This window comes from Myodes glareolus, chromosome 25, assembly GCF_982192425.1.
Source record: "Myodes glareolus chromosome 25, mMyoGla1.1, whole genome shotgun sequence".
In the NCBI taxonomy this organism is placed as follows: domain Eukaryota; kingdom Metazoa; phylum Chordata; class Mammalia; order Rodentia; family Cricetidae; genus Myodes; species Myodes glareolus.
Genome location: NC_142050.1, coordinates 41,291,450 through 41,319,154, shown reverse-complemented (window position 1 = coordinate 41,319,154; position 27,705 = coordinate 41,291,450). Strand labels below are relative to the sequence as shown.

At 39.9% G+C, this 27,705-nt stretch overlaps 1 protein-coding gene across 2 annotated transcripts in view; it reads left to right on the top strand.

Annotated features, from left to right (window-relative positions):
• Window positions 1-27,705, top strand: part of Tpk1 (thiamin pyrophosphokinase 1) — a 330,187-nt gene that overhangs the window by 192,152 nt on the left and 110,330 nt on the right. The gene's annotated exons all lie outside the window — the stretch shown is intronic.

Below are 27,705 nucleotides of genomic sequence, written 5' to 3'. Positions count from 1 at the left end.
TTGTGTCTCATTGTGTGTTTCTGTGTACCTCATCTACTACATGCTACCTACAGCATGCCAGCATTGTAGACTGTTCTTTTGCTAAGACAGCAGGCTCATATCGTATACTCACTTCTATTTATCAAGTTCTGCTTTGTTTGTTTGGTTTGGATTTTTGGCTTTTTTCATGGCCTACCTTTTTTGTTTCCTGCAAATAGGTGTAAGGAAAGCATAATTCAGATTTCAGATTCCTTGACATCATCTCACTCCGTTAGCCACCAGGCTTACAGGGTTTGTTGCCTTGCTGTTGCATGGCAGTGAGGATGAAGAGGAGCGGTTGTATTTGCTCTTTCCCCTCCAGTTCATGTGCAGTGAAGGAGACAGTTATAAAGACATAGTCATCATTGCATTCGTCGGTTTTCTGTCTATCAGTTCTTGAGATCACCACTGCCGAAAGGAGAGGATGACTGCAGCTCGTAGTCTTAGCAGTTTCAAGCCCAGGATCATTTGGTCCTGGACAGTCAGTGGACATCATGGTCGTAACACGTGATGAGGTAAAACTACTCCCCCTTCTCTCTGGGACACAAAAGAGAAAAAGAAAAGGGAGCAGGTTCCTGGGGTCACAGTCCCCTCCCAGTTCACACAATCAATGTTGTGTGGAGGCCTCCGACTAGAATCAACCTCTACAATCCACTAGACGCCACTTCCACATTCCCAGCGATCCCGAACAGTGCCATCCTGGGCATAAAGTTTTGTCACATGGCCTGTTGGGAACACTTATGGTTCAATGTATAGCAGTAGTGTGATGATTAAAGTTTAGTAAAGATGTTGAGAGACTCAATAATTTTGGCATCATGGAATAAGGAGAGGGATTCACAGAAACACTTGGCTTATCCTCTCAACATTTTATTCGCTGAATTCAATAACACTTGCAATACACCTACTGATGAGAAGCTTTGTTTCCAGAAACAAAGCAGTACAAATAAGAGGGAAAATGCTTGCTTCTTTGGGCGCTTTACTGAGCTTACATTTCCACACACTTCAAGAGTGAGTCCAGGTTTGCTATGGGAGATGATGAGAAAGGCATTGAAGACGTCAGCTACAATGAGGAAAATAGAGGTTCAGGGTGTTCGTAAAGTGTGATTGGAATGTTACCCGCAAAAAATATCAGAAGAATGCTTCTTAATATTTTTTTTTCATCTTATGTCCTGTATCTTCACTGTATTTGGTATGTTCTGGGCTTTCTGAAGCAGTCAGTTCAGGGGTCTCTGAACTCCCCCATCACTACACTGCTGGCTATCAGCACGTCCCAAAGGCTCTCTACTTTATAGTTTCATACATTGCACTATTTCTTTCTCCCGTCTGCTGACACTCCAACTGGGTGTGTGTTAGATTCTTTGATTGTTTCATATGCATCACTAGACGTCTCTTTCATAACTGTTGCATCTCAGTCTCCCTGGAGTTCATCCTGAAGTCCCTTACCTACTCTCACTTCTCTTCATTCTTTAAATCAACACTGTCTGACCACTCAACCTATCCACTGAGACCCACCCCTGCCTAGATCCCACTTTTTCCTATGCTTGCCCTTGTTCACATTTAACTCTTTTTTAAATTAATTAATTAATTTGTTTGTTTGTTTATAAAAATTTCCACTTCCTCCCCTCCTCCCCATACCCTCCCATTCCTCCCACTCCCTCTCCTCCCCCCCAATCCCTCTCCTCCTCCCTCTCCAGTCCAAAGAGCAGTCAGGGTTTTCTGCCCTGTGGGAAGTTCAAGTTCCTCCCCCCTCCCTCCAGGCCTAGGAAGGTGAGCATCCAAACAGACTAGCATCCCAAACAGCCAGTACATGCAGACGAAACAAGACCCAGTGCCATTGTCAATGGCTTCTCAGTCAGTCCCCATGTCAGCCACATTCAGAGAATCCGGCCACATTCAGAGAATCCGGTTTGATCACATGCTTGTTCAGTCCCAGTCCAGCTGGCCTTGGTGAGCTCTCATTCGACCAGTCCCCTTGTATCAGTGGGTGAACGCACCCCTCGCGTTCCTGATTTCCTTTTTCATGTTCTCCCTCCTTCTGCTCCTCATTTGGACCTTGGGGGACTCAGTCTGGTGCTCCAATGTGGGTCTCCGTCTGTATCGCCATCCATCGTCAGATGAAGGTTCCCTCTGGTCCTGCCTATCTTGCTCACGTTTTCCCTCCTTCTGCTTCTGTAAATGTCTGTCTTACTTGGTAGTTTAGAATAATTCGTATATGTCAGATGAACTGGCTTTTTTTATTTTCTAACTTAAGTTTCTTCTGTGTTGTGTGGTTTAAAGCTATGATTTTACATCTCTGAAATCTCTACCTGAGGAAATTGTCTGAGGCATGGGTTAAAAGCAAGCCCAAGAAAAATATACATTAGCTTTCGTCAACCTCCTGAGTGGACACCTATTCCTGTTCACAGGACCATTAACAACCTGGAACATTCTATCTGAGACTCTTTTGTGGCATCCATTAGTGTGACTCATTATTGTAATACCTCTGGGACTTTGATGTCTGATGACAAAATGTGCCATCTAATGTCCCTCTTCTCAGCTTTGTAGAGGCAAGGCTTGGTTGGTCCATTTTCCCAACATCCAATGGGAGTGTTTATATTCATTTTGATGTCTTTTGTCTCTGCCTTATATGGCAATCCCCTCGACCTCAGGCTTTAGCTGATAGTCACCAATTTGGAAAGCACTGTCAAGATAAAAGTTACCTTTGTTCTTTAAATGGAAACTTTTTTATTTCTAGGTATTGTTCTTTTCAACTGATCTGATGCAATTTAAAAGAATCCTGTCAATATTTTTCTAGTATCTCTTTTATTTTCTGTCAGGTAGGGTACAATGAACTACACTGTCTCTCTACATAATCAGCATTAATTAACTCCAGATTTGATAGATTTTTCTCACTGAGAGAGAGGGGCGCAGAGGCTGACTATGCTCGAGCGGAGCAGTGCTTCCTCTTTAATGGCCACCTGAAGCAAGAACGCCGGTCACCAGGGAAGAAGAACTGTGGGCCCAGGAAGAGAGGACACCAGATAAGCACAGAACTCTGCCTCTGTAGAGCTGCCACAAACTCTAGTTCTGAGAATGTTTAGGCATCCGGCCCCACATGGCTTATGAGAGTCTAGCACAGTGTGTCACTTTGAGCTTGTTAAAGGAGAATTCCAGAGTCTCTCAACATGCTTTGTGGCCCACATCCGCATGCACAATACCCTGTATATTTTCTCTGCAGTAATTTTGGATTTGCATCCTTGAAATAATTAGAGAATCCCTTACCTTCAAGAAATAACTGTTACATAGAACAGGGCCTAAAGCTCCTTTTGGAGCATACCTAGTGAGCCTTTGAAGCGGATCAAGGCCAGGCTTTAGCATCTACCAGGGGATTAGCACTGCAGTCTTTATCACTGTGTTCGAAGGAGGTTTTTTTTTTAAGAGACAAGTCTAACCCTCTGCCTTTCTGAAACACGTTTAGTAAAAGAATTGAAAAATAATTTTAGTAATAGAAATTAAAAGGCAGAACGGCAGTGTGAGGGCTTTGTTCTTCAATGGTTCTATGTGACCTTCATGCACTTAACCAGTTTTGCTTGTGTGTGTATGAAATGTGAATGACCTAACAATGAACTCGATGCTAATGGTTTCTAAACCTTTTCTTAAACAATAATTCGACATCTTAGAAACGAACTGGGACGATTGGGGTTAAACTATTTAGCCTGATGTTTGCTTGTATATAGCTTATGTGAAATATGTGCATTAGAGTGTGTGCATAACTCGATAATATGGATATTCGAGAGGAATGTGCAGAAATGGTGCTTCACAGGATACTGTTCATTGTTACTGGGAATTGTAATCATGATTTTAATCAGAAAAGAAACACTATAAATTATAATTGAAAACAGTTTCAAATGCCTTAGAAATAGGCTCAAGCAAACCAAGGCCACTATGCCTTGGCATCAAAGGGAGAATGACTTAAGTTGTTTAAATTAATATTCATAGTCTACTCTCAGGTAGAGTAATAATTTTGATGCTTTAATATGAAAGCTTTCACTTAACCTTCATAACCATACTGTAAGGAAAGCAAGGCAGATAATACAGTTAAACTGTAAGGGTTCTGACTCAACACTTTTTCCACGGCACTACATTTCCTCTCTCATGGAATTAATGGACTAAGAAAGAAATGACAAGCTCTTAAAACAGGTCATAGCCCATAGGCAGGAAATTATCCTTAAGCAATGTGCAACTGAATGGCCAGTTAGTGGATGTGCATGTAGGTTCAAATATTTATTCATATACATAACATGCATACATATAAATGATAGGGGAGTTCAGCCAATCACATTCTGTTCGTGGGGCGTGTTGCCCTGAGGCGAAAGTTTACCTATAAACCTGTTTGTTGGGTGAAAGACCCGCCCTCTCTCTCCCTCTCGACCTGGCTTGGATCCAGCATTCCGAAAGGATGAGATTCTGTAAGTTTTCCCTTCTGTTTTTATTAAAGCTGTATCTTTTGTAAGATAGTCTGGGGACTTTTCATTACCGATCGCCCTGCGTCATCATATAAATTCCTGACTGATATTGATAACTACAACATTGATTTCAAATAATATAAATATTAGGTGCACTATGATTTTCGCAGTGCTAGGGATCAAATCCAGGGCCCCATCCATTCTAGGTGAGCACACTACCACTGGTCCACAGATTTACCTTAATGTGAGTATTTTTCAAGGCTATAATTTTTGCTTGTTACTATTATTCCAGATTAAGAAATATTAATTTCTGGATTTTTCTAAACCATAAGAAAATCTAAATATAGCAATAATCTTTATCATATAAACAAATCCAGTGAGGTAACATTTAAATACATTTACATTTTAAAAGTAGTGAAAAATCAACATAACTTAGTTATTCTGTGTGTTACGTTTGGGAGTAGATATCATCTTGAATTTACTTTACAGTTATTGATTGTTTGAGGGATAAGATAGCTAACAAGAAGAATAAACCAGTCCAATCATATTATCTTTAAATGTAACTTCTTTTTTGTTTGCTTTGTTTTGTTTTGAGACGGGGTTTCTCTGTGTAACTTTGAAGCCTATCCCTGGAACTAACACTTTTAGATCAGGCTGACATTGAACTCACATAGTTCTACCTGCCTCTGCCTCCCAAGTGCTGGAATTAGAGGTGCGTGCCACCACTACCTGGCTCTTGGTGTTGTGTCTGCTATATAAATGAAACTGTCCAAGGGACCTTCTAAATCCTGGGACTAAAATGTACTTATTTTATCTTTTTTAAAAGTTTCTATGTCAAGCAATAATAGATTCTGTGATGTTCTGTTTCTTTTGGAGAGTGTGAACATGGAATTCTCATGTACCTAGCTTGCAGAAAAAAGTGATCCTAAGTATTGAGTAGAGTTATTTTAGCCGTTCGGTTCATTTAGTGTATTTCCGTTCACACCCCCTTTCTAGTCCCCTTTGCATCTTTGATAACCATAAGCTTCATTTTAAAGTGAAGCTCCCATGCTTCCTAGTCCAGCCCCAGTGCATGTGAATGAGGCTTTTTCTAGCACTCACTATGTTACAGTGGATGTTGGCAGTTAGTGTGGGTCGAATCTCCTAGTGAATGAAAACCCTGAAGAAGCATTTGCTTTTATGGATATATTTGATCTATCAGTTGAAGACCGGAAATTAAAAATGGGATGCAGAACAGTTCTTCCCTGAAAGATAAACTTTCTTCTTTTGCCTCAAAAAATGTTTCTTAAGACAACCTGCTCGGCCCAAATGAGCAGGGGTCTTTCTGGGACAGAGCATAGGTTTTTAGCTCTGAGTCCCAGTGACTGACACCCATGGTGGGATGAATTCCGCTGTCAACACAAATTCTTGTTTACCACATGGTGCATGGGGACAGGATGGCTCCAGGGTTCACATGTAAACTTTCTCATTTTCTGGTCCCATGCTTCCCAGGAGGACAGAAACATTAGCTCTGTAACCGAGCATAAATTATTCTTTATCTCCAAGTTTGATGGCAGTTTGTAATACAAGTTAATAGGATTTATGACCAGGAAATGAGATGTCCAGGAGTTAATAAGGTGTGCCTTTTACATTACCCTAAGTCTGTGCAGTCACTGCTCCTGAGGGCTCCTGTATCTGATGTGGAATGCTGTCGTAGAGCTGGCTTCTGCCAGTTCTTCTCTCACCCAAGCAGACTTCTAAACACGCTGTAAATATGTCTTCCTCGTGATCTTAGCTATGTTTTACTGCTGTTTGGCTTTCGCTCTCTCTCTCTCTCTCCCTCTCACTAGATTAATTACTTACTGTATGAAGTACTGAGAATTTGTGCAGTGTATGTTTGCAATGCTGGTAATGAATATGATAAAAAGATGTTAATGGTCTGATCAAAAGACGATGAATATTCATGAGGTAAATTTGGCATGTGTGATAGTTTCTGATGCCAACTTTAGGCTCAGGTTCGTGTACCCATGTACACATATCCTCAGCACAGTCTTGTCTGTGACAGCATCAAAGAAGTAAATCTCAGCAAGATTTGCAGTAGAGGACAGGGAATGTTCCATTCTAGGCGTTATTCTATGCCACCCAAGTTTAATTCCTGGTTGTTGTTTTTTTTCTTTTTGGAATAATCACTTTTTTCCTTTCCCTCTGTATGCTCATAATATTACTGTTTGGGGTTTTGTTTTGTTTTGTTTTGTTTTTGTTTGATTTGTTTATTTGTTGGCCTGCCCTTTTAGAATATAGTACAAACTATGCATTAGTGAAACTTCAACATATGTGAAAATACATTTCACCAAAAATAAAAATGGTCCCCGGACCTTAAAAGTTGTTGTAAGGATGGGCATTGCACAGACGTGTATATAATTCAACCACAGTTATTTACAGTATTTTCTGAAAGAAAAAGATGCTGATATCAAACAGGCATACACGTGCACATGCTTGCTATAGGCGAAAGTAAGACCACAGAAAACGTGGTATATATACATAATACTAAACCCCAAATACACAAAGTGTAGCATCTGTAGATGTTATTTGTCAATTAAAGAGTAAGATCCCATCATCTGCAGCAAAATGCATGAATCTGGAGTGTAGAATGCTATGTGAGGAACAAATGCAGAAAAACAGATTCACGTGTTCCCTTTCCTGAAGATATTAGAATATGTTCATTGAACTGTGTAATAGTGACAGCTAAAGGCTAGATCATAGCCAGAATGGTGAGGAGTTGCATAGTAGGAACTTAAACACAGATATAAGTGATAAATTGTGGTGTGCTGCAGGACAGGGGGTGTTTATAGTTTTACACCTGTAGCCCATGTATTCTGTGAGTAACGAGAAAGAGGAGTTTGGAGGTTCCAAACTAAAGGTCATGAGAAGGAGCTGGAAATGTTGATTACAATTGTTTGATCATCAGATTTTTTAACATGCATTGAAGTATGTAAAAAAAAATCAAAGTGTACTCCATAAGTGTGGCAATTATTTCATGTTACTCAAAACACTTCTAAAAATATCTGAGAAGTAGCAAACATTAGATGTTATGATTGATATGCTATTTCATTGAACACATGGAAGGAAAAGTTATAAATTATCACCCTGTTCCTCATAAACATGAACAGTTAATAATTTTTAAATAAAAATATTAATTAGTGTCTTACGGTTTCTATTGTGTTTTAACACCATGACCAAAAGCAACTCGGGGAGGAAAAGGCTTATTTCATCTTATGGCTTATAGCCCATTATCTGGGTAAGTCAAGCCAAAAGCTGATGCAGAGGCTGTAGAGAAGTGGTGCTTACAGGCTTGCTCCTCATAGCTTGTTCAGCCTGCTTTTTTATTTTTTTTTTATCCAACACAAGACCAGCAGCACATGGGTGGCCCCACTCTCACATCTATCACTAACTAACAAAATACCCTACAGGATTGCCAGCATTCAACTCTTTTGGTGGTATTTTCTATATTGATATTCCTCTTTCCCAGATGAGTATATATACTTTGTGTCAGTTGACAACTACCCAGCAGATGTGGTGTCTCTCTGACAGTGACTGTAAAGGGGCTCCAATTTGTAGTACTGTCTACTACAAATGGCCAAAGTCATTGCACCTTCCTACTCTTTCTTCCTCTTTGAGATGAAATTACCAATGACCATTTCCACATTTTATTATGTCTGCCCACATTTTATTCTCTGATGCCGCTTTTTACTTTTGGTGCTCTGTGACTAGTCTAGACATTTTTATTACTCAGTTGGTTGCTTTGGTTCTTCTGCTTCTCTTCCCCTGTTGGATGCATGAAGATACCTGCTTGTTTACATCTGTAAACATCCCTGGGATTTCCAGGAAATCTTTTATTCCAATTTTTCTCTTCTTATCTTCCTTCGCCTCCTCCTAGGTTCATTTCCTTCTCGAAGATGTTCAAGAATTAACACAATAGTACAGCTTACTATTTTGCTAGGCTAACTTTGAGCCATGTTAGTTGAAATCTTTCTATTTAATGTGAAATAAAGCAGTCACATTTCAGAGCTATAGATTTCTCATTTTTTCTAGGTATTTCATTGTCTCCTTTAAGGTAATGGAAACAGTTTTTTTCTCTATGGCTTTATTCATGCTTAATTAAACTAATTTTCTTCAACTAAGAATAAAACTACACATTCCTGGTATTTATTCTGTAGGCGTTGTTTTGTAGCATCAAACACACCAACAACATTCCTTAAATACTTGTTATGTTGTAGACATTGCTCAAGCACTGGGAATACAGAAAGCAGAGATGGTACCCCTCTGTCTTCAGAGTGGAAGGAACAGAGGAATAAATATTGAAATTTAGAAATTTTCTGAGAAAGCGCAGAACAAGACTGGTAAATTAGAGAAAAGATCAACCCAGATTGGGCATGGAGTTGATAGTGATGCATGGATGGTCTCCCAGATGAAATGATATTTCAAATGTTATATGAAATTATAAAAAGGAAAAAGTAGACACTTATAGTTTGCTTTGGAAAATATATTTTGGAAGCAGCACACTATTGGATGTTTGGCTTATAGGAGATACAGAGATGAGGGCTCCAGCAGCCAGGTGTGGTCACAACCCCCGAAGATTCTTATATTGAAGGCAATAGAAATTTTATCAGAAAAATGACATTTGATAATAATTTTAAATAGTTTGAGAGCCACTTTGTAGAAATTCAAGAAAGAAATAATAACTAACTTTTAGAAATAAGTGTGACTATGAATAAAATATAGCAGAGTTCATTTGGGCTGAGCTGGAAAGCTGCCATTGTAGAAACCTGGAACAGTCTATATGATGCCTAGGCTACAGACCTGGTTTGTAGGCTGAAGTTTCTGTTCCGCAAGTCACTCCCAAGTAACCACACAGAGACTTAATATTAATTATAAATGCTGAGCTAAAAGCTCAGGCTTGTCATTAGCTAATTCTTATATTTAAGGTAATTCCTATTTCTTATCTGTGCCTTGCCACCTGGCTCATGCTGTTACCTCATTTTCTATATGTTCTGCTTCCTCTGCATCTGCTGGCGTTTCCCTCACTCTGCCCACCTTCTTCCCAGAATTTTCTCCTTTGCCCAACCCCTATCCTTATCCTGTCCAACTCTTGTTCAGTCAGTTTCTTTATTAAAACAATCACAGTAACATATATTTACCCAGTATAAAGAAATATTCTACACTGGTTGCTTAGTGTGCCCTTTGGGGTAAGGACTGTGACAACAGATCAAAATGAGGAATTGGCCAGTCAATTCTGGTATGTCAAAACACTGATGTATTATTTCTGGAACCAAGAAAATTGCCTAGAAGTATATCTGATCTAGCCTGGAACTATTCTAGAAGGATTCTCTCTCTCTCTCTCTCTCTCTCTCTCTCTCTCTCTCTCTCTCTCTCTGTGTGTGTGTGTGTGTGTGTGTGTGTGTGTGTGAGAGAGAGAGAGAGAGAGAGAGAGAGAGAGAGAGAGAGACATAGTACTCAAAGCCTTGCAAGAGAACTCATCACTTCCATTTATCCATACACAGCGTGAACTGAGCAATGGCAGGTGGGCCTAGGGAACACCTTAAAGGAGAAATAGCACAGCTCTTGAGACACAATTTGGTTGGAAACTGAACAATTCCATTTTGGGTGTGAAATGGAAGCTGAGTGAAATAGATTTCTCTTACGCTCTTCTTCACCCCTCCTCACTACACAGATCGCACGAGACTTCCTTCCCCCGTCATCAGGTCCAGGATCATCTCTGGGCTCCAAATGAAATCTTTTAATGACCTTTTCAAGTATAGGGAAAACTGGCGCATGATTATCTTTCAAAAAGACCATCACTTATCTTTTCTCTGTTTATGTGAACTTATTTTTTTTTTCTTAGAAGAAAATATCTTTTTCGATACATCATGGTTTTTAAGCTCTAATGAAAAATCGAATATTCTATTCTAGCCTGTACTTGCGAATACTGCTAGACCACCTTCATCTGCATTATTTTTATAATTTTTGTATCATAATTCACTCTGGCTCTGTGACAGAGTGCCATAAAGAAGGAGGCTGTAAATAGCAGGACCTTGTTCTTATGGCTGTGGGGCAGACAGCCGAAGATCAGGGTGTTGGCAGATTTAATCTCGAGGGTTTTATTTCCATCATGTCCTCACATAGGACAGGGACATGTGAGCTCCTGGAGCCTGCTCACACACCCCTTCACAGGGAAGATCCCTCATGGTCTAAGGTTGCCACACACATCAAGGACTTGTTTTCAGTACACAATTTTTTTTTTTTATTTATTCTTTCTGTCTTTCATGCCGTACTTCTCAATCCCATTCATTTTTCCATCACTTTGTATCCACCTTCTGCTCTTGCAGCCCCCCCCCCCCAATAATGTAAAATTTAAGAGGGGAAAAAAAAAGAAAAAAGGGAAAAAAAATCTCATCATGGAAGCTATAGTGTGACTCATTGAGTCACACAGTAAACCCTTTTGTCAGTAAATCTTTACTTGCAAGTGCTCATTGTAAAGAGTCCTTGATCTGGTTCTGCTACACTATTGATGCTGGACCCTCACTGGGACTCCTCTTGGATATCCTATTGTTGCCCTTTGTCATGGAAATCCTGCAGCTTAGGACAGCAGGACCAGCCCCTTCACATATTCCCGCAGAATATAAATGGGGTGGATGTTGGGGTGGGCCAACGCATATCCCTATTTCTGGGCCTAGATATTGCAGAGTTGGCCAGCCCACTAGCTCTCCCCTGTATTTTGTATCATAATCTACTTTGGCTTCACCGTCAGGGTGAGCTCTCTAGCATTGCCCTGGCTAGATCACCCCTTGCAGTGATGAACAAGGGGCAGGGCTCATTCTATTGCGCATTTGCCCTCAGGGTCAACACTACCACACCTGAACCATCAGAACCAGCTCTGCTGTGTTGCCTAGCCAAGGTGCAGGGGCCATTCTCTGGAGTGCTGCAGCTGGTGAGGGACAGGGAAGTTCTCCCACTCTTAGGACCCCAGGACCAGCTCACCCTAGGCAGTAAAGGGCAGTAGGACCAGATCTCCCAAACTCACATTCTCAGGGTGGTTCGCCTGTACCTCTGTCAACAGGGGCAGCTCTGCTGTGTGCCCAGACGAGGTATAGGGTTCACTTTTCTGAATGCTGCAGCTGGTAAAGGGGAAGATCAGCTCCCTTGCACACCCCAGGTGGCAGGGGCAAGAGGGAGAGGGCATCTTTCCCTTGCCCTCTCTACCACATGGCAGACAAGGTGAGTGTAGCCAGCTGACCCACTCTTACACCCTCAGGACCAGCTGGCAGGTGCGTGCTCTAACAGGGTCAGCTCTGTTGTGCTGCCCAAGTGAGGTGCAGGGCATGCTCTCCTGAGGGATGCAGCTGGTGAGGGGCAAGAGCAGTTCTCCTACTCTTATGACCTCAGGGCCAGCTCTCTCACCTGCTTCAGAGGTAGGAGTGAAGGCGTCTCTTCCTGTGTGCCCCGGTAGACAGGGTCAGCTCCACTGTGCTGCCCAGACAAGATGCAGGGCCCTGTTTCCCAAGTGTTTCAACTGGTAAAGGGGAGGGGCAGCTCTCTTGCCAATAGGAGGTGGTAGGGATGGAGGGAAGTCATCTTTTCCTTCCTCCCAGCACCACACCACAGACAAGGAAGGTGGTACCAGCTATCCCCTCTCATACCATCAGGGCTGGCTCACCTATGCCCCTGTCTACATGATCAAGTCTACTTTGCTACCCAGACAAGGGTCAGGACCTGTTCTCCTGAGTGCTGCAGCTGGTAAGGGGTTGGGTCAGTCTCTCACGTGCTTCAGGTGGTGAGGGGTGAGGAAGGAAGGCGTCTTTCCCTCACCCATGATATCACATTGTGTATAAGAGGGGTTTGACTAGCTCTCCCATTCTCACATGCTCAGGGCCAGCTTGCCCATACCCCTGTGAACAGGGTCAGCTCTTCTGCATGACCCAGATGAGGTGTAGGACCCTTTCTTCTGGGTGCTTCAGCTGGTGAGGGGCAGAACCAGTTCTCCCTAGTATTGGGACCAACCTCTGTATAGCTCTTGGCCTTTGGTGGTACTAGAAGCCCACAACATCAACAGAGACAGCAATAGTGGCTGGATCAGAACCATTCACCAAGACATGGGCCTCAGCAACATCGCAAGCCCAGACATAACCATGGTCCTAGGTGGAAACCACCCACCTGAGCCGACTCCTCAGCTCTTTTATCTCTTCTTATATGCCTCTGTCCACATGAACCATATTCTCTCTCTCTCTCTCTCTCTCTCTCTCTCTCTCTCTTTTCCTCTCTCCCTCCCTCCCTCCCTCCTTCCCTCACTCCCCCTCCCTCCCACACACCATACATTTGCTCACCATAATGGTGCCTGTCTGCCCGGAGCAGAAAGGTTCCAGGTGAACCTGTGTTTTCTCCTCAAAGCCCAGGGCAGACCTCCCCAGACCTGTGTGTGGTCTCCTTGTCCTGCTCAATCCATCATGACTCTGGACAGGACCATGTTTCCTCATCAGAAAGAAATTATAATAGTGCCCAACTGCCTGGCACCTCTGGCAGATGGGCTCCTGGTTGGTGTGAAGGTGTTGCTGGAGTCCTCTTGTGGGTTAAGGCTAGAAACCCCAGGCTGTGTGAGGTAGAGTCCCACCTGCCCAAGCCACGTGGTATGGGGCAGAGCTATTGCTCTCCATGCAAAATTTTTGAAAAAGAAAAGTTCTCAGACCAAGCACTTTTCAGATTTTTAATCCTCTGGGTTTCCAATAACCTAACTACAAAAGAAAAATACTCTGATAAACTCACTAATACCCAATTCCTTACAAACACATAATTGCCTGTGTTTCTGTCAAAGGTGAAATTGTGGTTATCAGAATTGGCTTGCTTAATGTTGGTAAAGTACAAAGAAATGAAAGATTTGGGTAATCTTAAATGGGTTGTTCTCATAGACCAGGAGCTGGTTATTGACTCATATAGGCAGGTTGAATGGTCCCTCAGGTTGGGAGTCAAATTTCAGTTTATTCAATTAGTTTCCCATTTGCCTTCTGCTGTCTTCCTAATTTCTCAGAAGATCATGGCTGCAGTGCGTTCCATGTGGTTTAATAGCAGGAGGCTTTAAAGCAGTGTGGGAATGGAGTGTGCTGGAGGCAAAGAATGAAACACACTTCTGGTTTCTGCCACTTAGTTACAAAGTGTAAAAGTTCTTTGACCTTAAAGAAGTCTTTTACTAAAAGGGTTTATAGAAAGACGCCCATCAGCAAAACCTTACGGCAATCCCCCAGTGATTCCGAAGCAATAAGTGAGAAAATATAAAATTCTATCTCCATGGAAACTGTATAAAACCTTATTTGAATATTGGCCTCTCATTTTCAACCATGAGTGACAGAGAATCGGTTTTGGATACTTGATATAACCCTCAAGAGGCTGTGTGCAGGTGAAACAATAGAAAAGGTGGCATCAGCGTTTATCTGAGTGCTGTCTTCATAATTTATCATAATCCAATTCTGGGCAGAGTACCGGGATATTGGGTGTGAGATGTCATCTACACACACACACACACACACACACACACACACACACACACACACACAGAGCCTTGGTCCTTGGTTGCAAGGACATAAGTACACTGTCATGTATACTTAGCTCAACTGAGCATTGCTTCAGCATCTCCCTTTGATTGAAAACAAAGGGTTGCCAATGCAGTACCAATGAACTGTGAAGGGATTTGAGTGTTACCAGCAGGAGAATGAAATGCGCCTCTGGAAGGAAGATTGGCAGAGTGAAAGTTTCTATGTAAAAAGCCCCCATGCAGCTCCAGCTGGACCTTTCTACTTCTCAGCCAATTAAGTATTTTGCTCCTCTGAATTTGGAAGCATTTTAATCTCATTTACTACAAAAAAATGGCCAAAACACAAAGTAAAGAATAAAGGAAAATTTAGACAAATTAAATTGGGATGGAGAAGTGAGGACGATACTCCCCCAACTCACATACACCTGCATAACGTAAGTAACATCCAAGTACATGTGCACTCCCTCAAGAAGCTCAGTTCTTCTGATGCTGTCTTAATAGAAGAAAAGGAAAATATTTCATACCTTAAGCCTGTAGGATAGGGTGTTGTATTTTTTTAAAATCTCTATTCTACATACCTTTTAAAAGTAGTGTTTAGTTCTTTATAGTTTTTATACACAGCCGATAAACACTTACAGCAAAGCAGCTGGATAAAGAATTAATTCACAAAAATCAGCAGACTTCCTATATACAAATGACAGTCAGACTGAAAAAGAAATCAGGGAAACCACACCTTTCACAATTGCCTCAAATAATATAAAATTTCTTGGGGTAACTCTAACCAAGCAAGTAAAAGACTTATATGATAAAAACTTTAAGACATTGAAGAAAGTATCAGAAGATGGAAAGATCTCCCATGCTCATGTATTGGTAAGAGGATCAATATCATAAAAAATAGCCATCCTAACCGGGTGGGGAGGCAGAGACAGGCAGAACTCTGTGAGTTCAAGGCCAGTCTGGTCTTTAAGAGATAGTTCCAGGACAGGATCCAAAGCTACAGAGAAATCATTTCTTGAAAGAAAAATAGCCATCCTACCAAAGGCAATCTATAATTTCAGGGAAATCCCCATCAAAATTCCAACACAATTCTTCACAGATATTGAATGGACAATTTTCAACTTCACACGGAAACAAGTGTGCCCACATACATGTGCACAAAACCAATAAAAATAAACAGGAGAGCCAAAACCATCCTGAATAATAAAAGAACTGCTGGAGGTATCACCAGCCTTAATTTCAGGTTGTACTACAGAGCTCTAGTAATAAAAACACCATGGTATTAGCACAAAGGCAGACTTATTGATCAGTGGAATCAAATTGGAGACTAAGATAATCCACGTACCATTGGACATGTGATTTTTTAAGAAAGAATCTAGAATAACATGCTGGGGAAAAATCAGCAGCTCCAACCAATGGTGCTGGTTAACTGGACGGCTACATGTGGAAGAATGCAAATGAGTACTTACCTGTCATCCAGCACAAAACCCAGTTCCGAGTGGATCAAAGACCTGAACATAAGGCCAGATACACTGAATCTAATAAAAAGAAAAAAACAGACAATAGTATTGAATTCATTGAGACAGAAAAACATTTTCTGAATGAAGCACCATTATTTCAGACACTAACATCAACAACAATAAATGGGACCTCACAAAACTGAAAAGTTTATGTACATCAGAAAACACTATCATTTAAAAAATAAAATAGGAAAAAACTTTACCAACTACACACCTAATAGATTGCTAATATTCAAATCCTATAAAGAACTCTAGAAAGTACTTATCAAGAAAACCAATAACTCAGTTTTTTAAAATGGTGTACAGATCTAAACAAAAAATGCTGAAAGAGGAAATTCAAATGGCTAAGAATCATTTAAGTGTTTGTCATTTCACATTACACTAATAATAATGACTAAGATTGATAAAAAACAAGTAACAGCTTATAATGATGATGATGTAGAACAAGGGGGACATTCACCCACGGCTAGTGGAGGTGAAAACTTATACAGTCACTATGCAAATCAGTATGGTGTTTTCCCAGGAATATAGGGACTGATCTATGTCACGCTCCAGGTATACCATTCTTGGGCATGTATCCAAAGAACACTTTATTCCACCACTTGCTCAAACATGCTCATTGCTGATATATCCATAATCTCCAGAACTGGAAACAGCCTCAATGCCACTCAACTGGAGAAAGAATAAAGAAAATGTGGTAGATTTACACAAGTACTCAGTCATTTAAAAAAATAAAATCTTAAAATTCTCAGATGATTGGAAGGAACTAGAAAAAAATCATTCTAATGAGATTAATCAAGACCCAGAAAGACAAATATGGGATATATATTCGCTTATATGTGGATTAGCTGTTAAGTCTATTATAACCAAGCTATAATCCATAGAAGTTAGATGTAGAGTACGAAACTGATGTGAGGCATATAGATACGCCCAGCAAAGGGAAATAGAACAGATTATTCTAGATGGACAGAACTGTAATGGGAAGATCAAGTGGTGAGGGAGATTGAGGAGGAACAGAAGGGAGGTGGTGCAGTGAGAGATGGCTAACATTAAGGACTATTTGAGGGGTAGAGTGGAAACCTAATACAGTAGAAGCATCCTAAAAATGTACATATAAAAGATGATCTAAATGAAATTACCAAATAATGGGGGGAGAGAGCCCCAACTGGCCACCTCTTGTCACCAGACGAAGCTTCCAACAACAAAATTGGGTTACATCGAATTGAATTGCCGAAAGGGATGCCTTGGGAACCCCCAAATAACCCAGGATTTTGCCAAGACTACAGGTTGTTTTCCACAGCTGACAGCAAAACCAAATACTACGGTTCTATAAACAAACAAAATAGATAGCAATAAAATGACTCTTAATGACATTCTGCTAAACTCATAGATCTGTGCCTTGCTTAGCCATCATCAGAGAAGCATCCTCCAAGCAGCAGATGAGAATAAATACAGAGACCCACATCCAATCAATATGCACAGTGAGAGACTTCAGGACATTAAGTCTTAAATGGGATGTCTCCATCAAATGCAGCCCCTCTCAAGGCTCACGGAACTCTGTGAAAGAGGAAGCAGAAAGAGAATATGAGCCAGAGGGGGATGAAAGGAATCAAAGAAACAAGGTTCTCTAAATGAACAGGATGGAAGCAGATATGAACGCAGAGACCAAGACTACATACATGGAGTCTGTACCAGTCTACACCAGATAGAGTCTTAGAGCTGAAAGAAGTGGGTGTATGCCTCATCCCTAACCAAAAAGCTATCTCCAAATTCATACCCACATGCAAATTAAAATTTAGTTTCTTCCAAGGGAATCTCACTTGGAAATAAGCTATTTATTCTTTAGGGTTGGTGACATGTCTGACTATAGATGGCCAACAGAAAATGAACTCAGTGGCATCTTTAGAGGTTCCTTGTCTCATAATGCCATATCAGGGTCTCTCTCTCTCTCTCTCTGTGTGTGTGTGTGTGTGTGTGTGTGTGTGTGTGTGTGTGTGTAATTTATTTTATTTATATTTTTCTTTTCTTTGCCTTACAGGTTCTCTGAGTATGTATTACGTCTTCCGGGTTAGTGTTTTTAAGAGGATTCCTGAGTGTGCAAATGAGTGGATCTGCTTCTTGTGCCTTTTCTTGGACTCTCTTTCTTATTGGTTTGTTTTGTCTATTCTGGTGTGCTACTTTTTGTTTTAACTTATGATATTTTATTATTACCCCTAGAAGCCTCTTTGCTTTCTAGTGATAACAGGAAGGGAGAGGATCCAAGTGAGAAGGTAGGTGGGGAGAAACTGGGAGGAGGAGTGGAAGCAGGAATTGTAATCAAGATATATAATGTGGGGGTGGGAAAGTAAATTTTCAATAAAAAGGGAAAAAACAAAGTCATTGATTTAAAAATGCTATTTGAATTTACAGTATTTGGTACATATATGTAAAGAATAGGATACATTTGTTTTATACAAGTAAATGAGTGCAGGTGCATGCATCCCATGATGCACATGTGAAGGTCATTGCCTGTGCATGTAACCCATGGTACACATGTGAAAGTCAGTGCATGTGCGTGTATTCCATGGTGCACATGTGAAAGTCAGTGCATTTGTGTGCATCCCATGGTGCACATGTGAAAGTCAGTGCGTGTGCATGCATCCCGTGGTGCACACGTGAAAGTCAGTGCACGTGCACGCATCCCATGGTACGCAAGTGATCCTAGGTCAACAGGCAATGTGCATGCGTGCCATGATGCACACGTGAAAGTCAATGCATGTACATGCATCCCATGGTACGCATGTTTAAAAAAAAAGTGATCCTAGGTCAGCAGGCAAGCCCTATTCACACAGGAATAGAGAGCATGGGAGGGAATTGGAGACCAGAAGATAGCCTTAAAGATGTCCCGCTACCAGCTGGTCTCCTGAAACAGACTGTAAATATACTTATGTAATATTTAGTCTTCAGGAGAGTCTGTATCTTGACGATGGAATGAATTCAACATTGAATTTAACAGAGCAGACTTAAAACTCATGACTCTCATGAAAGATTTGTAAGTAGCCTCTAACCCAGATGGTGAAAAGTAAACAGCAATGTTTCCGATTTATACGACACTGTCAGTTTGTAAAGGAACTTCTTCATTGTCTACGTGATGGGCCTAAGCAGCCTACTTTAGGCAAACACACAGTCCCTTTAGCTCTTTCTTGTATCAGAGCTCTGCAAGGAAGAAAAACCCCTGTGAGCTCTTTGAAAGTTCACCATTAGCTCTACCCTTGGCTCTGACACTTGACACTGAAAACTTTTTTGGAATAACTAAACCAAAGTAAATACTTTAAGAACGCTCCACATACTGAATTACCAGCAAGGGAGAATAAGTTAAAATCACCTATGTTGCTTTTCCCCCATCAATCAAAATTTTATTGGGAAAATTGTACTACATATATCAAGAATTCAGAAGGGTAGTACAATACATCAAGCAGTATTTCCAATGAGCTACTTTAATATCTTAAGCCTTTTATTATATGCAGAGTCTTCCAGGCCCAGAATGAGGTATGATCCCAAAAGCACATTCTGAGGTGGAAATATTTGAGAATGCTTTTAAATCTTTCAACCCACCAAAACGTCATAGTTAAGCACACAGCACACCAAAGAATATCAGTGGTTTCCCCTTGTGAGTTCTTGACTACCTGCAAGCTGGGAGTTCCTGCTTCTGCATTCCATTACATATATAACATTACAGCATGACAGCGGACATATATGGACAACCCAAGAGAAAGTCAACATTCAAAATTTAAAAGACAGTTTTATTGAGTGAGAGTTGGTCTCACCCCACCATGGAAGTTAAAAATCCTCTGTCAGGTAGAACACTGTCCCTGAGCTCTTATTTGTATGGGTTAATGTATCTTTTTGAGTTTTTGAAAGTAAGTGTATATATCACATTATGTATCACTAAGTACTTCTACATAAGCAGTATTACTATGCTAGCATTGACCCTAGACTTCAAGTGAATAGGGATAAAATGACCAAAAAAGCAAAGATTTACATGTGTTCATATATATGTGTTTATGTACACACATGTATGTATGTGTACATATATGCGTGTGTATGTATTACACACGCATATATGTAAGAATACATATATAAATCATGAGCCTGTTTTGAATTCAACTTTAATCCATTGTTTAAATTTTATTTTTATTTTATATTCTTATTTCTTTGACAAAAATCCTTTTGATTTGGAATGGCATATCTGTAGTTTACCATAATAAATAGTTTATCACAATAAGTAGACATTGTTTTCACAATTATCACCTGGTATTGCTAACGCAAGAAAACTGGTCGAGTTTAGGATACCTGTGCACATGTTTCTTTCCTTGTGCCCAATGTGAATACTTTTATATCTTGTTTTGATATTTTTGTGGCTTTGCTAGTAATATTCAATTAAGTTCATTTGCTGAAGTTTATTTAGTGTTATGAGGATTTATTTTCAGTTATTATTTTTAAATAATTATGTTGTTCAAAGGTAGAGCTAGGTTAGGTTCATATTTTTAGGAGATGGCTTTTTTTCCCCCACCACCAATTCTTTTTTCAGAATCTTCCAGACTATCATAAAACATGAATAAAACCAAAACAGAGAATATATATGTGAGAATATATAAATTTATAGTCTGCGTAGTTCTTCCCTTTTTTTTTACTTAATACATCTTAGAGACCCCTATGTGGTCATCAATGAAAATTATTGTTTCTGAAGTTCTTTATGTATCTTAGAGATCAGTCTTATGTTGGATGTGGGGTTGGCGGAAAATCTTTTCCCATTCTGTAGGCTGCCATTTTGTCCTATTGACAGTGTTCTTTTGCCTCACAGAAACTTTTTGGTTTCAGGAGGTCCCATTTATTAATTGTCAATCTCAGTGTCTATGCTACTGATTCAAGAAGTCTCCTGTGCCAATGCGTTCAAGGCTGTTCCCCAATTTCTCTTCCATCAGGTTCAATGTAACTGGATTTATATTGAAGTCTTTCATCCACTTGGATTTGAGTTTTGTTCAGGGTGATAGATATGGATCTATTTGCATTCTACATGCTGACATCCAGTTATGCCAGCATCATTCGTTAAAGATGCTTTCTTTTTACCATTGTATAATTTTTGTTTCTTTGTCAATAATCAAGTGTCCATAGGTTTGTGGACTTATGTCTGATCCTTTGATCCACTATCTGTTTTTATGCCAATACCATGCTGTGTTTATTACTAAAACTCTGTAGTAGAGCTTGAGATCAGGGATGGTGATGCCTTCTGCAGTACTTTCATTGTACAGGATTATTTTAGCTATCCTAGGTCTTTGTTTTTCCACATGTAATTAAGCATTGTTCTTTCAAAGTACTCCATAGTGTGAACCCACTCCAGTATATTGTATTCTAACCATGTTTAAAATGGGTTTTTGAAATAATATGATAGAGGCCAGACAGTGGTGGTACATGCCTTTAATCTCAGAACCCAGGAGGCAAAGATAGGCAGATCTCTGTGAGTTCAAGGCCAGCCTGGTCTACAGAGCTCATTCCAGGACATCTAGGACTGTTACACAGAGAAACCCTGTAAGAAAGACAGAGAGAGAGGGAGGGAGGGAGGGAGGGAGGGGGAGGGAAGGAGGGGAGGGGAAGGGAGGGAGGGAGGGAGGAAGGAAAGAATGAATGAACGAACGAACATGATAGAAATTTTGGAGACTTAGTATGGTTTAAAAAAATATTTTTTGTGCTTCTATGGACATATCTTTTAAAGTTTTTTTTTCCTTTACTCTCAAAACAATCTTATAAAAAAGACATGATGTCATTTTAGACATGAGTGACATGGGACCCCGACTGTCTGGGGATTATTCTGTTAGTTATGATATAGGACATTTCAATATGTCAGGTATACCCTTTGCCTTTCCCCTTACCACTTCTCTGTCCAGTAGCATACTGTATGAGGTTTTTATGATTTATTCACTTTAGAAGAAACCATTTAAACAGGAAGTTGTGTGAAGCAAATGGCCTGTCAAGATATCTGCTGCTCTGATCAGAAAATGAGGCTTACCTTCTGTTGTAAAAGGGAGTGACCGACTCCTGGCTTCCCTGCTAGCTTAACCCCCAAAATAATTACACAGAAACTGTATTCATTTAAACACTGCCTGGCCCATTAGTTCTAGCCTCTTATTGGCTAACTCTAACATCTTGATTAACCCATTTCTAATAATCTGTATATCACCATGAGCTCGTGGCTTGTCGGGAAAGATTTAACATGTCTGACCTGGCAACTTCATGGTGGGCAACTCTCTGTCTCTGCCTCCTTTTTCCCAACATTCTGTTCTGTCTACTCTGCCTATCTAAGCTGCTGCCCTATCAAAAAGCCAAGACAATATCTTTACTCAACCAATAAAAGCAACATATAAAAAGAAGACCCTCCTACACCTTCCAGTATTGGGGCTTTGTAAATGCATGTTAAAGGTGTGGGGGGGGTGGATAAGTATAATCAGTTTTCTTATCATGAGGGATGTTCTTCTGTTTTAGCTCACACAGTGATAATGATGAATTAGATTTCCCGCTTCTGGACAGCAGAGTCATGGAGATAGAGGACCCAAACCTGATTCATTTCATACACAAGATGCCAATTCTACTCTTACCAAGTACCCTCAAAAAGTGATCGAGTAAAAGGCATAGAGTGTGATATGTGGGTCTTTTCTATCAGGCAAGTTTAGCACACAGAAATGTTCAGGGGACTGTGGAGAAGGATTTATTTTTCTCCTGAGTAACACAACTTATTAGTAACAAATGGGCAATCTGAAATTTTTATAATGCTAATTAAAAAGTTGTGACGTATTTTTAATGTCTCACATTATACAGAATTTTAAGAACAGAGAGCAAATCAAAATAAAAATAAACATTCTCATATATACATTCAACCAAAATATTAGTTGAGACTTATTTCTATCAGGTATTTTACTGGATTGATCATGAATGAGTTGTCCTGAAGGAGCTAAGACTGTTTTCCTTAAGTAGATCAATTTTACACTGTAATTCAGTAATTGAATATAGAGAGACTATTCTGGGGCTCCAGATCAGCATTGTATAATATGCCCCAGGAAGGCATGGAAAGGATTCCTTCCAAATCAGGCCTAGAAGTAGTTGGACTTCTTGGTGAGTTGAACTTACTGAGAGTGGAGGGAGTAGAACAAATGCAAATCAAGCAACATGAACAGAACTGTGCACTGACAAGGTAACTCTGTGAGGAGAGGGGGCTGGAACAGGCCTGGAGTCTCCTGGGTGGACATGGATATGCTAAAGACTATGATCTTTGACATTAATTTGTAAAGTACTTTTTAAGCATTTATGGGAACTCTGAATTACCCACAATTTTCACTTAGGAGTTGGTTGTGTCAGACAAACATCCCTCATGCTACCAAGTCCATGATAAAGGTTCAGCTGCATTCATAGACTTTTCAAATTGTGGTTTTGAAATGATCATTGATGATCAAATTGGGGGGACAGCAGAGTTCTTCAGTAAAGATGAAATAATGGCAGTGGCTCATGCTGAATGAGATTCTGTGTTTGCCAACCATATGGAGGGATTACATTGATTACCTCATCTTGGTTCTTTTATTATTACAAGCATTATTATTATCAGTTATGATAAAATCCCATGGAATCATGACGTAGATATGATATCCCAGTTTCTCTGGTGAAAAGCTAAAGCACAAGAACTTATATACAGCTACTAATATGCAGAAATGAGATAGGCCAGGCATGGCTGCTGATGGATTCCTCTATCATCTTAGTTACTTCACTACCCTGCTCTGAGAAAACAATCACACTGGAATCTGCTTTACATGCTAGAAGCCCCAAGGGATTGGACATTCATAGAAGTCAATGGGAAGATCCTCATTCAGTTCATTGAACTAACAGCTCAGATAAGAAATATTTCTGCCCTGGGAAGCCTTCATGCTGAACTGCAGCATTCCTAGTAGGTTTTGAGTACTGTTAAATGTGGCCACAGGACATGGATAGCAAAATAGTGTCTCATTTCATCAAGCAGGCTACATGGGGAACTTCATTTCTAAAAACCTTCTTATCTATAATACATACTTTCTTCAAAATAATTTTATGTACTGAACTTTAACTTAGTCCTTGGTAGAAAAATATTCATGTGAAAAATAACAAAATAATAACACAATAGATTTCAGCCTCTACTTATTTTAATGGTGATACTTTTGCCTTAAAATATGAAGCTCAGTATAGCAGAGCTCTTTAGTAGAGGAATTGCCATCAAAGGAAGGAAACCATTCAGAACCATTAGTCACATTGGGCGTGGCAGCTCAAACCTGTAATCCCAGCACTTCAGAGGCTGAGACTGGGTCCCCATATGCTTTTGAAGTAAGACTAGGATTCTGAGGAAGATCCTGTCTCAAATGATAAGAATCACTAAAAGAGCCTAGAGATGGGAAGTTATAGTATGTGCATTATTGAACTGATGTATGAAACAGTCCGATGTATGTGGTCCTGTGTTTTATTAGCCTGGGGACATTTAACTTATTTAAAGAAATTTCAAGATGCTGTGCCAAGACTTCCAATTCTGAGCGGGAAATTTGAGTATTGGTTTTAATTTGAGTATTTGAGTATTTGTATATTTCAGGACACAGGTCCTGAAACTTCAATGTCCATGATAACTAAAGTACTTAGGCCACATATGTAACATTTGCATGTTGTGGGGCGGAGGTACGTGTTTTGTTTTGCTTTTCTTTCGTTTCACCTTCATGTAGGGAAGGCAGGTTAATGGCTGTCCTGAGTCATGTACGTCGCTAACGGCCAGTTTGTTTAGCTGTTCAGTTTGGATAGTCACCACCATCATCATTGCTATTTCTGTTTACCATTTCTTTCCCTCTTTACATAAGAAAAATCTAGGGGTGTTGGAGAGAGAGTCCAAAAACTAAGATCACTTGATAACACTTAATTCTGTCCTTCTAGAAGACAAGTTAGAATCTCAGCACAAGATTGGGCAGCTCACAGCTACCTAAAACTGAAGCTCCAGAGATCCTCCTTTCTCTTCTGGACTCCACAGGTCTCGTTCTCATCTACATGTGCCAATACACATACATGTGCATACATAATTAAAATAAAATTAATATTTAGATAAGAAATCCTGTGGCCGGAAGATTACTAAAGACAAAAAGTGCTTGCTATGCAAGATGTGGTACCTAATTTCAAATCCCCAGCACCCGTGTGAAGCTTGGTAGCAGACATGTAATCCCTGTGATCCTTCAGGGAATTGGGCGGCAGAGACAAAAGAGTCCCCAGAGTCTCATAGGTCAGCTAGCTTGGCAAATGTACAAGGTAGAAGGTGAGGAACAGAGGCCCAGATTGCCTTCTGCCTTTTTCCACACACTCAAAGGCATCCTAATATACTGTCTGATATATTGTATACATTTTCTATGTTTTTCAGTATGTCTATTTTATGTCTATTTTGTGTGACATTTTTTTTTCTTTTTGGTATTCTCATTGAATCTAAGAGATTGCACAGGTTAGATAAAGCCTATCATTGACCTATATTCCCAGTCCTCTTTTTATATTATTAGTAGATTAATTTGTTTTGTATTTGTTTTGTTTTGTTTTTTAGTGTCTCTCTTTCAAACCTAGGCTGTCCTTGAACTACTCCATAGCTTTGCTGGCCTTCAACTTGCAATCTTCCTGCCTGCACCTCTAGAGTACCTAGAAATTTGAGATATATGCCGCAAAGCTCAGCTTGAAAGACATCCTTTTACAGAACTCAAAGACGAAGATATTTTAGAACCAGAGTATCATATCAAACCTGAATTTAAAAATCATTATCTGATAAAATGAAGCAGCCTCCTTATATTTCCTCTACAGTTTCAAAGTGTTTTATTATTACTTATTTGAATAAAGATGGTATAAGAACCATGTGCAGCAAATGGCTGATTCTGCGGAGAGTTGTGGGGGTGGGATGTTGTTGATTTTGTCCATTTGATCTGCATGAACTCTTCTCCATTTTTCCTTTTCTTTTTCTCCTTTGTGTTCTTTCTACTTTCAATTTTATTGTCGCTTTCTCTGTGGAAGATTTTATAGCTTAGACTGTTTGCGTGACAAGGTGTCACTTAATAATTTCCAGGGATCATTTGTTTTTATGTGTAGTTAATTTTATGCTGCGATCAGGACAGTTAAAATATTTGCAGGAGGCAGGATGATACTTCTGAAGTACATAGCATTGCCCCAGGATGTCTGTTCCTATTGACTCCTCATAGCCATTGATGTCAGTTATTTACATCTGTAAATCATTCCCAATGTTCAATGTATACTTGTAAATTCCACCATTTTTGTTCAAATTATTGCCTAAAATACTTATAAAAGAAGAAGATTTCTGTGTTTCAGAAGGTGTTTTTGGTTTTTGTTTTGTTTTTTTGGTTGGTTGGTTGGTTTTGCAAGAGAAGTCTTCTCTGTGTAGCTTTGGATCCTGTCCTGGAACTAACTCTGTAAACCAGGCTGATCTTGAACTTAGATAGATTTACATGCCTCTGCCTCTGGGATTAAGATGTGCCACCACCACCGGGCAGGAGGCAGTTTTTCTGAAGAATGGTTTTGTCAAAAGCAAGGAATCCTCCTTAACTCTGATTTACTTACCATTTTTTCAAAACAATAATATGATTTCCTGAATAACTTCAGCATGCATCCATTGTTTGGGTTTTTCCCCAATTTCCTGAATTTAAGCTTATATGATGCATAGTATTTTTTTCTTCCAGTGTCTTTATTACTGTTCAAGGTATTCTACCTTGGGCCAGCAGGAGCGTATTCAGTTTGCCCCTTGAGTCCTTCTGTCATAACCACTAGCTTAAGAGTCATTGTTTGTTTGTTTTTGTCAGCTTGACACAAACCTAGAAATATCTGGAAAAAAGGAACCTCAACTGAGAAAATTCCTCCACAATACTGTCCTGTAGGCAAATCTAGGAAGTAATGCCTTGATTAATGATGGATGTTCGCGGGCACGGCACATTATGCACGTGGTATTTCTAGGCAGGTGGTGCTGGCTTATAGAAGAATGCTGAGCAGTCCAGTAAACAGCACTCCTTCATGGCTTCTGCTTCCGTTTTACCTCGGGTTCTTCCCTGACTTCCCTCAGAGGTGGAGCATGATGTGGAAATCATAGCATGAAATAAACACTTTCCGCCCCAAGTTGTTTGTAGCCATGATACCTTAGCATAGCACTAGAAAATGGACTGGCACTGTCCTTAAAAAAGCATACTGCCAGTACTAAGTGAAGTCCCAGGTTCTATACAGTACAATTAAAGAAAAAAATACCTTGAATTTCAGAGGCAGTGTGGCAGGGATTGTGGGAGGAGTTAGAAGGGGAAGATGAGAGGTGAAAATGATGTTTAATAAAAGTACTAATGAATTTGTTTCTCAAAATTTTAAAGACTTTAAAAAAGAATTAATCCATAATCAAGGCATTAAGGAAGATCTTTGTTGCTACTAACTGATATAGTAGAAAAGGCTAGTTTTTTATTTGTAATTATACTTCCCATTGAAAATCATGACTACGAGGAAATGACATGCTGGTAGACAGAATATTTAATTTTGTAGCCTGGTTTACCAGTCTGTTATACTGTAGATCATGGTTGCACATTGTACTGAGGAACTCTTGTATAGTCCAGTGGTTCAAGAGTTTCTATTTAGGTTTGCTTTATAAATTTTATGATCTTGTGTTTTATAATGTAATTTTGACTCAATTTTGTTACTATATTGGTATAAATTAAAATTCTTTTATGTGCATGCAGAGTTTCAATTATTTCTTCACAGTTTTTTGAAAAGCCTTTTCCCTCTGTAATGTACTTTCTAGTCAAGTCAGTCAAAATTGGCCATCCTCTGTCTGTGTGGATTCTTTCTACTCTCTCTAATAGACCGCACTGATCCTGCAGCTTGTCTCAGTTCTGTGATCTTGGCAATGTGATAGGCTTGCATTTGTCCTTTTGTATGTTTGCCAGTGTTCAGTGAGGGGACTTTTGCAGCTCTAATGAGCAGCCATTTGCATTTTCCCCAGAAGTGTGATTAAGGAGTCCTGGTGACTCCAAATGCCTCACGGGTAAGTATTGTAAAAGAGATGGTAAGCTACCAACAGGTACCTAGTGACCCTCAGCCTAGCCGATCGATGTGA